The sequence below is a fragment of the Manis javanica genome, chromosome 5 (assembly GCF_040802235.1).
Source record: "Manis javanica isolate MJ-LG chromosome 5, MJ_LKY, whole genome shotgun sequence".
Taxonomy (NCBI): Eukaryota; Metazoa; Chordata; class Mammalia; order Pholidota; family Manidae; genus Manis; species Manis javanica.
The window spans coordinates 43,918,350-43,933,797 of record NC_133160.1 but is presented as its reverse complement, the minus strand read 5'-3'; the positions used below and the strand labels follow the sequence as shown (position 1 = coordinate 43,933,797).

General features: G+C 41.9%; 1 long non-coding RNA gene across 1 annotated transcript in view; it reads right to left on the bottom strand.

The window, feature by feature from the left end:
• Positions 1 to 3,344: 3,344 nt before the first annotated feature.
• LOC140849768 (uncharacterized) overlaps positions 3,345 to 15,448 on the bottom strand; it is a 39,576-nt gene continuing 27,472 nt past the window's right edge. The window contains exons 2-3 of the long non-coding RNA XR_012131956.1: positions 9,543 to 9,675; positions 3,345 to 4,400 (exon numbers count right to left, since the gene is read on the bottom strand). This is a non-coding gene — a long non-coding RNA (uncharacterized lncRNA). The remainder of the gene's footprint in view (positions 4,401 to 9,542; positions 9,676 to 15,448) is intronic.

Sequence of the window (15,448 nt, the reverse complement as noted above, 5' to 3'; positions counted from 1 at the left end):
ACCAGGCCATGGCTTTGTATCTTACCCTTTTCTTGAGATGCTGAGTTCTTGCAGATGTAGATGTAGCCTGGCTGTTGTACTGTATCTTCTGGTATCTCTTTTAGGTGTAGTTGTATTTATTATATTTTCAAAAATATATATGGTTTTAGGAGGAGACTTCTGCTGCCCTACTCACACTCCCATCTTGAGCCTCTCCTCTTCTCCTTTTTTTAATTATTACCTGAGCCAGCCATTCTGAACAGCTTCAGTGATAAATACTCCTTCCTGAATGCTGGTCTATAGTCAAAATAATTGCTGCAGTCCCCACTGAGTTTTAATAATACAAATGTAAGCTTCAAATTAGAAATTTTCATTACTTCCCCTTTAATAAATATTATTTTCTCCACAAAGGTAATTTGGAGAATTCCCATGATTAAGTCGACCTCTGATACACACAGACTCAGTACTTTGTTCACTTTGAGAGTAAACTCATAACCACCAGATATGGTGCTTGAGGCTTGGGGCTCAGTTTGTGTCTCCTCCCCCTGTGGTCCTGAATATCCCTGAGTGTAGCCAGAATATTCTAGCAAACAAGAAGCACAGTGATTCTGAAGAACAAGACTTGGAACGTGGGTCACTTCAATTCCATGCAACCAGGTGGAGTTTTTTGTTGTGACTAAAACTAAAAGCAATGAAACCAAGTGCAAAGGTCAAGACATCCTGGGTTTGTTTTATAAATGAAAACTTGAGTTCATGCATAAAACATTTCACCATATTTGAATAATAGCTTTAAAACTGAATTTTAATTACTCTTTTTAAATTGTTGATTGTTTTAAAAACTAAAGAACAAATGAAGGATGACTGATCATTACTGATTATTACAAGGCTAAAACTGAAAACTGTCTTGTCATATAGAAGAAGGGGTGTTAAAACAATCTTCTCAGGTCTGGAAAAGACATATCACTGCTGGGAAATAGCTACTATTATCATTACAAGCATTTTACAGAGGACCTCAGTAGCCTTATTTCAGTGGCAGGACAATGGTCCAGGCAATCTATAGTGATCACTTCTCCTTAATGTTAATAAACTTCCATTTGTACCTGCGATTGATTGAAACCTGGGACACTCGTGTTTTATTTATAGCAAAAGCTGCTCATTGGACCAACTCACACATGCTTAAGTTAACTGAATTAAAATGAATTCTTAAATCTGTGGCCCAGTAATTCCACTCTTAGTATGTACCCAAGAGAAAGTGTTTCTGTGCCCAAAGGAAGACAGATACAAGAGTGTTTACAGCAGCTTTATCAATAGAATGGATACAATGGGGTATATTTGTATAATGAAATGCCACACAGCAATAAAAGTGAATCAATTGTGAATACATACACAACACGGAAGAATCTCACAGACATTATTTTGAGGAAAGAAGCTGGGCACAAACGTTTATATGCAGAGTGACTCCATCTATATGATGTTTATACCAGGAAAAACAAGATGGTGCAGACAGAAGTCAGGATAGCAGTTTGAGGGGTGATTGGGAGGGGAACCAGGAAACTTTTGCTATTTATTGCTAGGATGGCTCTGAATCTTGATCTGGGTTCTGGTTATACAGGAGTTTACACATGTGCCACAAACTGAATTGTGTCCCCCAAATTTCATATGTTGAGGCTCTAACCACCAGATGACTGTATTAGAGGTAGGACCTTCATGTAGGTAATTAAGGTTAATGGGGTCAGAAGGAGGGAGCACAGATCTAACAGGAAATATGTGCCTATAAGAAGAGACACCAAAAGGTCTGCTTGCTCGTTTTTTCTCTCTGCCCTCAATGAGAAAACAATGAACAAGTGGCCCTCCGTAACCCAAGGAGAGCCTCACTAGACACTAACCCTGCTGGTGTCTTGATTTTGAACTTGCAGCCACCTGAACTGTGAGAAAATGAATGCTTACTGTTTAAGCCACCAAGTGTATGGTATTTTTTTTATGGCAGCCCAAGCTCACTATACAGAATACAACATCTAAAGTTTTATAGGGTCATACCCTCTGCAGTGTACTTTAGGCCCATCACATGTGTTACACCTCAAAAGAAAATGTAAAGAATAAAATAAAAGAATCCCTCCAGGCATCACTAAGGAGAAATCTCTGAACCAAGTAAACAGGTGATATTTCTGGTGCCTGTCCTGTGTCTGGACTCCCGTGTAATGTGGCACTAGCATGGACCTCTTTCCAACCGCCAAGGTGGACCCTGGCCCAAGGAGGGAATCCCACTGCTGAGAGTCAGCCAGTCCTTCCTTTTCCCTCAGACAGTTGAAGATGATAGTGGTCTGACCTGAAGGGCAGGGTAGAGCAGGGCAGGAGATGGCCTCTGCACTCCTGGCCATGTGGCTGTCATGCTCAGTGGCCCTCCCATGATTCCCACACCACATGAAGATGAGCACCGGCTGAAGGGGCAGCATTTGTCAACAACTGACAGGAAGGGCCGCCTCAAGGGTGGGCCTGTGACACTGCAGGCAGAGTGCAGACAGACACCAAGACCTGTTAAAATGCTTTTGAGCTGGGCAAATACGAGAGGGAACAGGATGCATAGTGTGATGTAGAGTTAACACAATGAACAAAACAAGACGCTTGTTACAGAGAAATTTAGCTCATTTTTCTGGTTCTGTCCTCTTCAGAAGCTTATATTTCATTTTCCTCACCCCAACTTGACCACATAATACTATTTTCTACTTGAAACTGCTTTCCAGAAGCATTTCTCTAGCAATCATAGTAGAATTTTATATCTATGCTTTTTACTTGCACTCTCACTTCTTTTGAAAATAGGAAATGATTTCCAACTAGGAAACACATTTCCAACTGCAGACATAACTTAAGTTTTGCTCAGACACTCCTACATTAGGGTGTACTCTGCATTAAGTAAATACAAAGAACAAATTCACTGACTCACTTAGATAATAGTTAAGTGTTCATATATAGATGCCTTGTCCAAAACTACAAAAGATATCTATAAAGGGTGATCATTTATTTAAAGATTCAGTGCTAGATTTCTCTATGCATTTAGGAGTTTACTAATTATTAGTTAATTGATTAAAATAGTGGGAGGATAAAAGAAAAATTAATTCATACACATTGATTTCACCTAAGATGAAAGTATTACTGCAAATGTAAACCAATGCGAAAAGGAGATGCTGTTCTCAAAAATTTGATTTATATGTATTATTAGAACTTCGTTTTGTGAAAAGCAAGGCATGACTATGTACATGAAATAAACCTTCCCTTCCATCAAGTAAAAAGTCCTTGATATTCTCACATTAATGGGAAAATAGTTTTACTTTATTAGTAACTAGTGAATTTAGGTATGTTATCTCACTAATCATTAGAACACAATAGTGTAAAACTATGAAACTCACATAAATGAAATTAAGATATCAATCTTAAAAATTATACTTTCTCTACTGTCCTAACAATTAATATAGAACTAACTTTAATTAATTCTATGAAGGTCAGAGGCTGTGAGCATAAGGATTAATAGTCTATTTCCCTATTTTCTGAAATTTGTTCCTAATAATGTCAGTGAATAAAAGGAGAGGACATGTCCAGGGTCGGATAAGTTTGGTTAAACCAAGAAGTCATTTTATTGTAGGGATACTTAAAACTTTGGTATGCTAACATGCATGGTAAATCTCAAGATGGGAATGCTTCATACAATATTGCCCAAATTGATTTGAGCCCCACATTCTTTGCAGAGCACTGTTGGGGACTAGCAGTCTTTTAGAACACTTTTTGAGGAATACTTTTCTGTCTGAAAATGTCTGGAAAGGCCAGCTGCTATAAAATGAATGCTCTTCCACCTTGGGCTAGCTCTGTCAAGAAGTCCGCCATGTTTCATGACATTGTAGGCAAGAGTATAAAGGCTGTCTTCTCTGAGACAGCCTGGCTCCCAGTTCAGAGGCTGTAAGGCATAAGGTGGGGGATGTCCAATGTGTTTCCCATAACATTACCTAACTCTGGCCTCTGAGTATTGTATCCATGATCTTGCCTCTACTTGGGTTATAGAGACTTCCTATGGCAGGACAAAAGACACAGGATACTCACAGCAGTGAGAAATGGAGGGAAAGGTGGAGAGAAGAGAGGAGCAGCAGAAGAGGTGGAAGGAGAGTAGTAGTTGGGCAGAGATCCAGGTGGCAGGAAGACATGAGAAGGAGAGCCCAGCAGACAAGCAGAGGCCAGTAGAACAAGAAATGGCCATCATAGTTTGTGTCAGCTAGGATTCTGCTGTAATAACAAAGTTTAAAATCTCAGTGGTTTTGTATAACAAAGTTTCACTTCTTACACCACAGCTTGATACAAGCCAATTGCTCTTTTGAGTAGTTTCTCTCCATGTGGTGACTCAGGATCCAGAATCCTTCAGCCTGGGGTGAAGATCACTAAAGAGAGGGAAGAGAGATGAAATAAATTGCCCAAGGTCATAAGCTGGAAGTAGTAGAACTAAGATTCATAATCATACGGTCTAACTCCATAACACCATGCGCTTGACCAATCTGCATTCTACGTTTCCAACGATTCAGAAATCGACCAACACTTAATACATGCTCAATAAAGTCTTGTTGACTGAACAGTTAATGATTAGAGACAAGTGGTTTTCAGTTAAATGTCTTGCCTTTGATATTTCCTCATTTAGGATATAATTCCAAAGTAATGTAGTAAGTCACTCATAGCAGGCAATTCCATGAGAAATTCAAACACACTGATTGTGTGGTCTCAAATAAGTAAGACAACAGAATTGCTAACTCTTTCTCTGAGTCTTTGGAGCTCATAAAGACAAGTCTCAGAACTCCATGTCCCCCTGGCCCAAACATTAAGTAGTCCCCTATGTCACACAGGTGCTCCAGAATTTCTGTCAGTTAGTCCCTAGGGGTAAATGTGGGCTCATCGCACTGCAGATGGGAATAACTTCAAGCAACAAAAGAGGGAAAACAAAGATTCACGGCCTTCCTATTCATTATACAGCAGCCATGCTCAGAAGTTAATAAACATAAAAGGTTGAGAAAATTGAGAATGAGATACAGGAATGTAACTATTTCTTAAAACCCAGAGCCATTTAATTAGCTATTCAAATGCATGTGTCTAAGGACTAAGAAAACGGACTAATCTGAAGCTCTGGCTCATATATTGAGTAGATTTTCCCCCCACCATCTCCACCATCTAGGGAAAATCTAGCCATAATTACTCTAGACCAGGTTGGGTGAGGGGCATGTGGGAGGGAGAAAACTACCTGTGGAAAAGAGTCTATTCCATTTCCTTGGGAACCCCCTGATACATTCTTTAGCTGGTAAGAGATGTTCATTATTATAAAAGAAAACATTTTGCCCTTTAAAAGGCAGAGTTCCCCAGAGCACAGGCACTGCAGTAATTTGATGATGGTCTTACACTGTCACAAAATTAGCATGACTGAGTGATTTTCCAATTTGAAGAATGTCTTAGGAAGAAAGAGCAAAACCCAACCACACAGAAATAATCACAAGGAGTATGATTCCCATCCCTGCAACCTTCTTAAGGTCTTAGGTGATGTCCAGAGCCTGGTCTCTCAGATTCCCTGTAACATGCTCCTTCAAAAGGGCTGCCTCTTCTGCCCTCTAGTGGTCAAGGCAGACCAGCAAAGAAACCTCTTCGTACATCTCCAGGAGTTATATGTTAGTTTGCATTGACTCACACAAGCCTGGCTGTAGCAAGTGTTCATTGCTGAATCCCCAGGAGCCTGGCATAGAAGAGTCAGAGTACGTGCTCAACAAACATTTGTTGAGTTAAATTTAAAAATCAAGTATTTGATGCCCACACACAGGGTAATCACAGTAACATACTAACAGTTCCTGCCTTCAAGGTTACAAATTAGCTTCCTGCATACAAATTAACCAGGAGAAGAAGGTAAACATTGAGGCATCCATCAGCTCCCCAAACCACACCAGGCAGTCTGGTGGTGCAGTCCTGGGCTGACGACCTGGGGGGTTAAAATGGAAGCTGATTTCACCTTGATCAGCAAATCACTGAAATTAATCTTCACTTTCCCCTTCTGCTTCAAAAACAGCTGTGTCCAGCCTTCTGGGGACAATAGCTGCTTCTCCTCTCCCACCATTTACCATATTGCCCTCCACATGCCCAGCCTCACCCCTGGCTATGCTGAAACCCCTGTCCTCCTGGGCTCGGCCACTCCAGGGGTCATCTGGGGTGTCCACTATCCTGTGTCACGTTCCATGGTCAGACCAGTCTCGGGCAGGTTTGGGTTTCAGAGCTCTTAACCAAAGGGACAATTCTCTCACTTGACTGAGTATCTTGGTTCATTCCAATTCCCCCTTTCTCTCTAAAAACATGATATGCATACCCTTTAGACTGGAAACTAATCTGCATCAAAATCTTTGGCCTCTGCCAGCCCTCTAGGGCCCTGGACTAAGCTTGAGAATATCAACACCTCTTAAATGCCCAACCCATGGCTACAAATCAAATAGTACTAAGTGACTTTTACTGAAACCCATAACTGTGGGTGGTTGGGGGGTCAGCTCAGCCACTCAACGGTGCTTCCTCCACAGTCCACTCTGCCTCTCTGGTGGAAAGAACCCTGCAGTGTCAGGTAACATGACCTTATACACTGTTTTCAAAGGGCAGAAGGTGGCACTTTTCTGCTCACGTATTTTCTCTTATTAAGGAAGAAGAATATTTCCCAGAGTCCTCCAGAAGGCTTCCTTTTCCATCCCACTGCCCAGGACAGTTCATATCGCCCCCCAGCAGAGAAGTTGAAAGGATCTCTCCCAATGAATAAGCTGGTGATTCTTTCAGCAAGAATGTGGATGAGTACTTTTCTTTGGGTAAACAGCAGTGTCTGCCACAATCAGCTGAAAGGCCTACAACAACAGGCTTTGATTATCTCACGTAGCAGGAAGTTCAGGGCCAGGCAGCCCTGGGGCCGGTTCACTCATCAACTACACTATGTCAAGGTTCCACAGTGTCTTCTCTGTGATTCCCTCAGCTTTACCCTCTTGGCCACTGGGTCGACTACTTTTCATCCTCATGTATATCGTCCAATTGCAGGTAGATCGCTGTTTCTTTTCCTACATCGCTCTCTGAATACAGAGGAAAATCCACCTCCCCTTGGGTTCCATTGGTCAAGATCAAGTCAATCCCCATGTCTTAAAGAAAGGAAGCCTGGGAAAGTGAGTATCTGGCCTTTTTCAGAGTAGGAAGTATACCTCTGCCAGCAAGGAAGAAAGGCAGAATGTGGTGGTTGGTCAGACAAAGTAGCAATTATTAACTTACTATGAGAATATAAATATTTAGTGTAGAGAAGTCTCACGAGGCTGTGCTGGATGGAGACAGGTTCATGTCTCAGCAAGGTTTTGGTCACTTAACCCCTTACAAGGAACACAAAACCAATCCCCTTGGTACATTATTGAATTCTGTGGGTGATGCACAAAAAGATTGCTCAGTTCAAGCTATTTCAAGACATTGGTAGGCCCACCTCTTAGCTATAAGCCAGGACGCTCGTGATAGCAGATCACTAAACAATTTCCCATCAGATGGATTTAGGAAAACCACAAGCACAGTCTGGATATGCTTGGCTGAGCTTGGGAAAGATGAATAAACCGAGCAGTGGGTGGTTTCAACCCCAGCCCTGGAAGCTTTATTAAGAAACAGTCACTGCTCAGAGTCCCTGCCAGGTCACTAAAGCTAATTGCGTGGTCTTGACAATAATGAACCTCATCTTTGCAGATTGATGTGGTGGGCTCCACTGGTAAAAAGCCACAGTTTTCCGTAACACCTCTGCTTTTTTATGTCCAGCTTCCTCTTGGGAGACTCACACCTTGAAACTCCTTAACAAGGCACTTAACTATTGACCACAGTTCTGCAAGGCACAGGAATGACACGGAGACAATTGGTGGGGTCTGGTGTGTCACAGGGCACTGTGTGGGACAGAAGGAGCACAGATAATGTTCACTGGAGCATCACTGTGATACAACCTGCACTATGGTATTTAACTTCCTAACAACCTCTGCGGTGGTTACTCTTGTTCCTAATTAACAGAAGATGAAAGCTGAATCTCCCACAAAGATCTGTAATTTTCACAAAGTCATACCTTCTAGGAGTTGGCAGAGCCGGCTTTGAACCCAGGATTTGCAGACTCCAGAGCCACACTCTCCCTCCCTGGCTCATCCTGTGGAAATTTGCTGAGAATTGCTGCAAATCAGGCTTCCCTCAAATTTCTCTGTGAGAATCCCCATGGAGTTTCCACATCCACCCAGGAGGGAAGCCAGCTCCCTCAGGTATGGATGTCAAGAGTCAAGAAGTCAAATCCAATAACCTTCTCTGCTCTCAGGGGTACAACTGTGTGGCCACAGAGGAATGAGCCATGCTTGACACAGTAGCACTTTAAACAGTAATGTTATAATGCAAACACTACAGGAAAGGGCAAAGTGCACCTTACGCTCCCCCCAGATGGAAAAGATCATTAGGAGGGCTCCACTGTGACAGAGAGACAGGACCCTGGAACTGTGAAAACATCATAGACTAGTTAGAAAGTCTCAGGGCAGGCGCCCTGGATTTGGGGATTTCATGAACCAGTGACTCTCCACCCTTCTCAGTCAGCTCTCCCTAGAAGGTGGCCTGTGTGGACACATCAATGACCTCCTTAACCCTTTGGCTTCCATTTGGCTTCAGCCTGTGCTAAATATGGCAGCAGTCAGCTACCTGGTGGAAAGCTGACTACACTGGACTTTCCCATTATGGTGGGAACAGAACTTTGTCTTCATAGGTCACATATATACAGAAGGGCTTCCCTGCCAAGTAACAAGAAGCAAAATGCAACTATAAGATCCAGGCTCTGGCATCAGGCTGCTCTGCCAAAATCCTGGCCAAATGATCCCAAGTGCCTACCTTAGAGATGACTGTCAGGGCCAAGAGGGTTAACCTGTGTGTGTGCTCGGCACTATTCCCAGACATTTTCTTAGCATTTTGCATGAATACCCCCATTAACTTCCCGTAGTAGGTCTATGTCACAGGTATTGTTATCCCATTTTATGGATGAGAAAACTGAGACTTCAGCGAAGAAATTTGGTTAAGAGATTAGAACCCTAGGTCTGTTTGTGATGTCAAGAAAGGACAGACTACATTATTAAACACAAAAGGAAAACAAAATGTTCATCCTATTCTTTAAAACTTTAGGTCAAATGTATGATGACCACCCCAAAGACATGCTGGCTGAAGATTCTCTTGCTCACAGGGAACCTTAAGGACAGTCTGATTGATGGATGGACTATAAAATAGTATTAGTATGCCCCTTCCATTTTAACAACTAAGTAAGAATGTTCAGTGCCATTATCCAAAGAGTTAAGTAATATGGGGCTTTCAGACACCCCAGGGATATGGGAAGTTACAGAGAACTATGTTTTTGCTTCAAGGCCCTCAACACACACCAAGTCTAAGCCAGGCTCTGAACTGTGGGGAGCAGCACTAGAGCAATGGATCCAAAGTGTGAGGGATCCTGGTAGAGGTGGGAATTTGGGGGAGAGGCTGATGCATACCTGCAACAGTGGGATTGCAGGGATGCGTGGGTTTGGAGTTGAGAGCTGGAGAATGAGGTAAGACTACTGGATGAGGATCCTGCCCAGAACAGTGAGCAAGTGGGATGCTCGACCACAGTGCCTCTCTGCCAATCTGTGAAAAAAACAACAGGTCAGTAAGCTCTGTCTTCCTTGTCTTTATGTTTTTATTTTTCATATTTTTAAATATTATTGAAATAAGGCATATGTACACAGGAAAGGGCACAAATGGCTAGTATATGGCTCACGTTGCATACAGCTATATTTCATTTATTCTCATTGCTGTTCTGCTGCAGTGTTTACCTGTGGCATATTTCATCATCAGCTCTAGTGTCATCAACAGGTGTGCATCTCCAATTTGGGGCCATTATGAACACTGCTAGGAATATTCTAGTACATGTCTTCCAATGCACAAATGTTTGCACTCCTATTGGGTTTATTCCCAGGAGCAGAATTGCTGGGTTGCACATGAAAACTGAAAAGGCCATGGGCTCTCATGCACTACTACACTGCTTCATTAGCTGTAACTGAACAGTGTACCAAAGTGGTCACACCCATGCCTCCTCTACCTGCAGTGCCTGAGAGTCCATGGGCTCTTTTAAGTTTGTAACCCAGAAATCACAAAAAAGAAGGAAGAGGAGGAGGAAGAGAAAGAGAGGATGAAGGAGAGGAGGAGAAGCTTATAGCAGCAACTCTATAAAGTGTAAAAATGGCCTTTCTTCCCTCCTCAGGTCACTAGAGTATGTAAGTGAAGTAACACATGCTTTGGCCTTTCTTGAAGGTTATGAGGGAAAAGCACGCACACAGTTTCCTGCTACAGGGACCTAGCTTCTGAGAGGGAGGGACAGGGGAGATATTGAATTATCTGTCTCAGCTAAGGACATGTCACTCCAGCAAAGGACATGGACCCTGGAGTCCAAAGTGGCATGCACTTCTGCCCTCGTGATTGCCAATGAGTTCTTCTGACATGTAGTTTAGGCAGAAGCCCAGATGCACCAGTGATATGGTTCACAGCCTGAGAAAGAAGGAGCTTGCCGGTCATTGATCCATTGACTATCAAGCCCTCCAGGGCCCAAGTGGGGGCTGGTGGTGACTGTGCTATGCTCGATAGGCCAGTAGAGGATAAGAGACCACAAGAGACTAAGGTTGTACTTTTGATTTACACCTGCTATAAACTGGTCATGAAACAGTTACCCCAAGAGGAATCAGCAACCCAGGAGCCTAGGCTAATGATAATTTGGTGGCTGGGCCAAGCCCAGGCTTATGGAGCAGGAAAACCTGAGCAATTATTGCTATCAATAGGACTCTGACGATGACGGAGATTCACAGCTAAGTCTTAGTAGCTGCTACCACACATGGGGGCAATGGAAGCCAGAACCAAGGTAAAACATCCCAGTTTGCCAGGTGTGTGTACGTTTCTGGTTCCTTCTCAAGATTCAAAACCCTGTCTTGCTGAGCACCACGGATGACAGCCTCCTGGGTGTGAATTGTATGAGAAGTCTGCATTCAATGTCCATTTCAAGTGGAAAGGAGAGCAAAAATGAGGTTATATTGTTTTATCCTGGAAGACAGACTGGATGGGGCTGAGAGAAAAAGCAAACTCCGGAGACCAAGCTAACAGATGCTTTTCTTACATGCAAATATTCCAGCAAATCACAGGGCAGTTATGTGCTGTTTGAGAATGGACTGCGACAAGAATGCTTAGGCCATCTCATTCCTCTTTTTCATATTCCTGAGCAAATTCAGCAAAGACATGAGAATCTTAAAACAAGTACATTAATTAAATAAAAGATGGTCTTCCATCTGGTTGGAGTTGAACCCTGCCTGGAGTCAGGGAGACAAACCAGATGCATGCCTCTCAAGAAAATGGCTTAGGAGAGGACCTCAGGAATTCCTGTTTCAGAACACACACACCCTACATGGCCAGGAGGAAGATGGTGTTTGCTGGTGAGGATGATGATGTGCCTTCTTGTCCACATTTTTGGCTTCCCATTTCTAGATCCAAAGAATCTAATTTTTTTAAATACTTAGGGAGTTCCTTCTATGTACAGAGAGGTATACAAAAATTCCAATTAGTTGAAGAACCAAGGATGAATAAGAAAGATCCCCCTCTCCATGGAAGCTGACACCCAGTAGAGGAAACAGACGTAATGACCCACGGCAACACTGTACGGTAAGGGGGGATCTGCGTGCGTGGCTGTGAGCTGATGTCAACAGCCCTGGCTTTGGAGCTCCCATCCTGTCTTGGCCACTTAGCATCTGAGTACCTGGAGGAACTCCTACTTCTCTATGTGATTACAAGAACTAAGACTCAGGTATGTCAAGCCCTCAGTTGGTAGTTGGCATAGAGTAAAAACACAACACATGTTGGTTTTTCTGCTGAACTGTCTGTTGTCAATGGGCCCCACCAGAGTCCCACCTAAGACTAAGAGCCACATTTCCTAGCACTCTCTCCCCTGGGAGAGTCAAGGGTTGAGTGAGAAAAACTCATTACCAGTGAAAAAGAGCTTGCACTGGAAAGCGGAAGTAAAGCAGAGAGGCCACAGGTCTTGAGAGGTCATGTCAAACTCAGCAGTTCAGTTGTATGTGGTTATTGAGCAGACCTCATCTTAAGCTTACACTTCAGCAGCTAGACATGGTGGCTTCTCAGCCATCTCTGGGGATTCCAGTCTTCCCGGCTCTGAGTTATAAGTGGTTGTCTCTCCCGTCCCCCACCGCAGCCTTCTGACTACCCCTCTCCCATATGTGTAAACCCAACTCCTTTTCCTTGTAGCATAGTGAATCTGTTTTCCTGACCAAACCCAGACTGATACATTTTTCATTCCAAAGGCATGAATGTTGAGAAATAATAAGGTGTATTTTGGGGACTGGCTCATAGCCTGACATGGTTGCCAAACCCCAATGTATTTCGGAACCAAGTCATAGCCAGGTAACTCGGAGCAGAGCACAGAGAAGTTTATATGCATCTGAGTGCTTCTGTGTTAACTCTCCACAAAACTTAGGGGAAGAGCACAGGAATCCTCGAGACTGAAGTCAATGCTGAATACTCTTATATGCTCACATTCAAATGTTTATTTGCTATTATTTTGCTGTGATATTCCTCATGGATCTGCAGGCCAGCTATGGCTCTGTTGGGTTCATCAGGGCTTCACTCCAGATTGCCGGTTGGATTTGGTTCTGCTGTGTGACGTTTATTCTGCAACCAGGAGCTACAGCTAATTTACAGGAGCATCCTCTTCTGAATTAGTCAGGTTCTGCTGCAATAAGGCTGCGTAACAAATAGAACAACCTACCACAGATTCCTGAGATTCAAGTCCACCTAGCTTTTACTTTTATATAAAGTAGACTCCATGATCAATCCCCCCCACAATTTCTCAGTTCTCAGTGCAAACTGGCATGGTGACTGAAAAAAGGTAAGAACAGTGATATCTGTGCTGCTAAACCAACAATCTCCAAAATGACATAACACACACCAGACACTTCTTTGGGGTATGGAAACTAATAGAATACTTAGACCTATATTTATATTACTTTTTTCAAAAGCACAGAAAAGATCTTAGCCTTCTCATTGTTAATATATGGAATGACACAGGTCTTCAATATGTCCATATGCCAGTAATGTCCCCAGGGATTCTGAAAGAAGGATGAAAATTACGTAATGCAAAGGGGTTAGCAGTGATTCTATTTCACTTAAATTAGCCTATGTAAAACAAACATTTACATCTACTGTTACTAATGATGTATGTAACCTTAAATTATATTTTCTCTTAAGCATTTTTCAGTCCTCCTCAACTGGAGTTCCATGAAATCAAGTCTTAATAACCTAAAACATCCACTGAAAGTAATGGATTACTTTTTCTCTGTGCATCTAAAATGTTACTAGCTAGCTTTCCATCTTCCTTGCACGAATTCAGAAGAATTGCTCAAATCATTGTCTATGGAGCTTAATTAAGTTGAGAATGGCTGAATGAAGCCAGATGTTTAGCAAGACTTTTTTTGAAAGCATCAAAAATAAGAAGACACATATTGACATTTTTTCACTGATGTTTAAAGTCTCTGTTCAGTACTTTATACAATTTCAAGAAATCTTTTTACTTATTAGTGATAGACAAAAAGTTGCTTAGCTTTGGAAGAACACTTGTCTTCCCACAGCAATAAAAAATGACTTATGTAATACACAAAAAACAATATGGTAACAAACTAAAATGCATCTCTTTGTCAGCAAACACCATTGGAATACAGAGAACACCGCTGAAGAAATGAGCATTGGAACAAAAGCATGCAGTGTGGGAGGTTATAAACAGATGAAGTACAGATGTTTCTAACAAGTTTTAGCTTATGAGATTTGCAAGACTGGTTTCAATAATGAAATCTACAAGAATTACTTTGGGTGAGTCACTATAGTAAAGATGTGCAAGGAAAGATATAATCTCAACAATTGAGTTCTTTATTAAATATAAAGTCTGATGAGATTAAAAAAGAATTCTGAGGTAAGAATACCAACATAATACTACAGATGATACTACATCTGAGACACACTCACTCACTGCCTCATTCATGAGCAAACTTTTGTAGCAAGTATGTTGCAGCCAGAAGTGTGTCAAGGACCATAGGATGTCAACAGTGCTGGCAAATACATAAGATTAAGACCATTAGATCAAGTAGAATTTTTATAATACTTGATAATAGAAATGGACCCTTATGGACAGAATGTTTGTGTTTTCCCAAAATTCATATCTTGAAGTTCTAACTGCCAATGTGATGATATTTGGAGATAGGGCTTTTGGGAAGTTATTAGATTTCAGCGAAGTCATGAGGTGAAGCCCCCATGATGGGATTAATGGCCTTATAAGAAGATCAAGAGACTTGAGAGCTCTTTATTTCTCCATGAGCACCCACCAAGGAAAGGCCCTGTAAGCACACAACAAGATGGTGGCCATGTACAAGCCAGCAGCCAGCTCTCCCCAGACACCACATCTATCAACACCTTGAGCTGGGATTCCCAACCTCCAGGGCTGTAAGAAATAAATGTCTGTTGTTTCAGCCACCCAATCCACGGTATTTTAACTGCCTGAGCAGACTAAGGCACTGACTTTGAAACTTTTTTTGTTTTTACAGATTTGTGCTTTATCCCACAGCAAAGTACTTAGATTTGGCAGATTTAATGATGAGTTATACACTTTTGCAAAAAGATGAGAGTTTCAGATTTGCTGGCCTCCCCTGAGGTGACAAGGGGCTGTCACTGCTCTTCTAACAAATAGTTCTTTTTAAGAGGAGTGCCACACCTGTCCATTCAAGACATAAATGACCATAAAGATGACATTTAAATAAAGATTAAAAGGAAACTTCTTTTTTAAAGAAACGTGTGTTATGAAGACAGCATTTTTATAAAAGATGTTTGGATATGTTCCCAACATTGTGTGATTTTTTTTTAAATTACATGTGTTGCAGTATGAAAACTCTTTTCTCTCCACACTCTAAAAACTTACAAACATTTTATAACCTATCAAAAAATCCTCCAAATGAAAAGTGCCAGGCAGCTTAGGAAAAATTTGCTGAAAACATACAAGCACAACACCTTCTGATTAGCGTGTAAGAATCAAAGGTCATAAAGGAGGAATACAATTTCTTAGAAACGTTTCAACAAAAATCTTTGCAGGGTTGATGGGCAGATTGAAAGTTGTGCAGTGTGCTTTGGCAAGTAGAGTCCACACTGTATTTATTCTATTTAATTCAATTTAATATGAAATTGCCACTATTAAACAAGTTTTGACCAATAAAATTGGCAATTTCATATGGCCTGACCTAATATGTATTTGTGTCTCCTCTGGTGGCCTGGAGTCTCATGGCTGCCCTGGGTCAGGGACTTGGGCCCTGCAACCTATCCA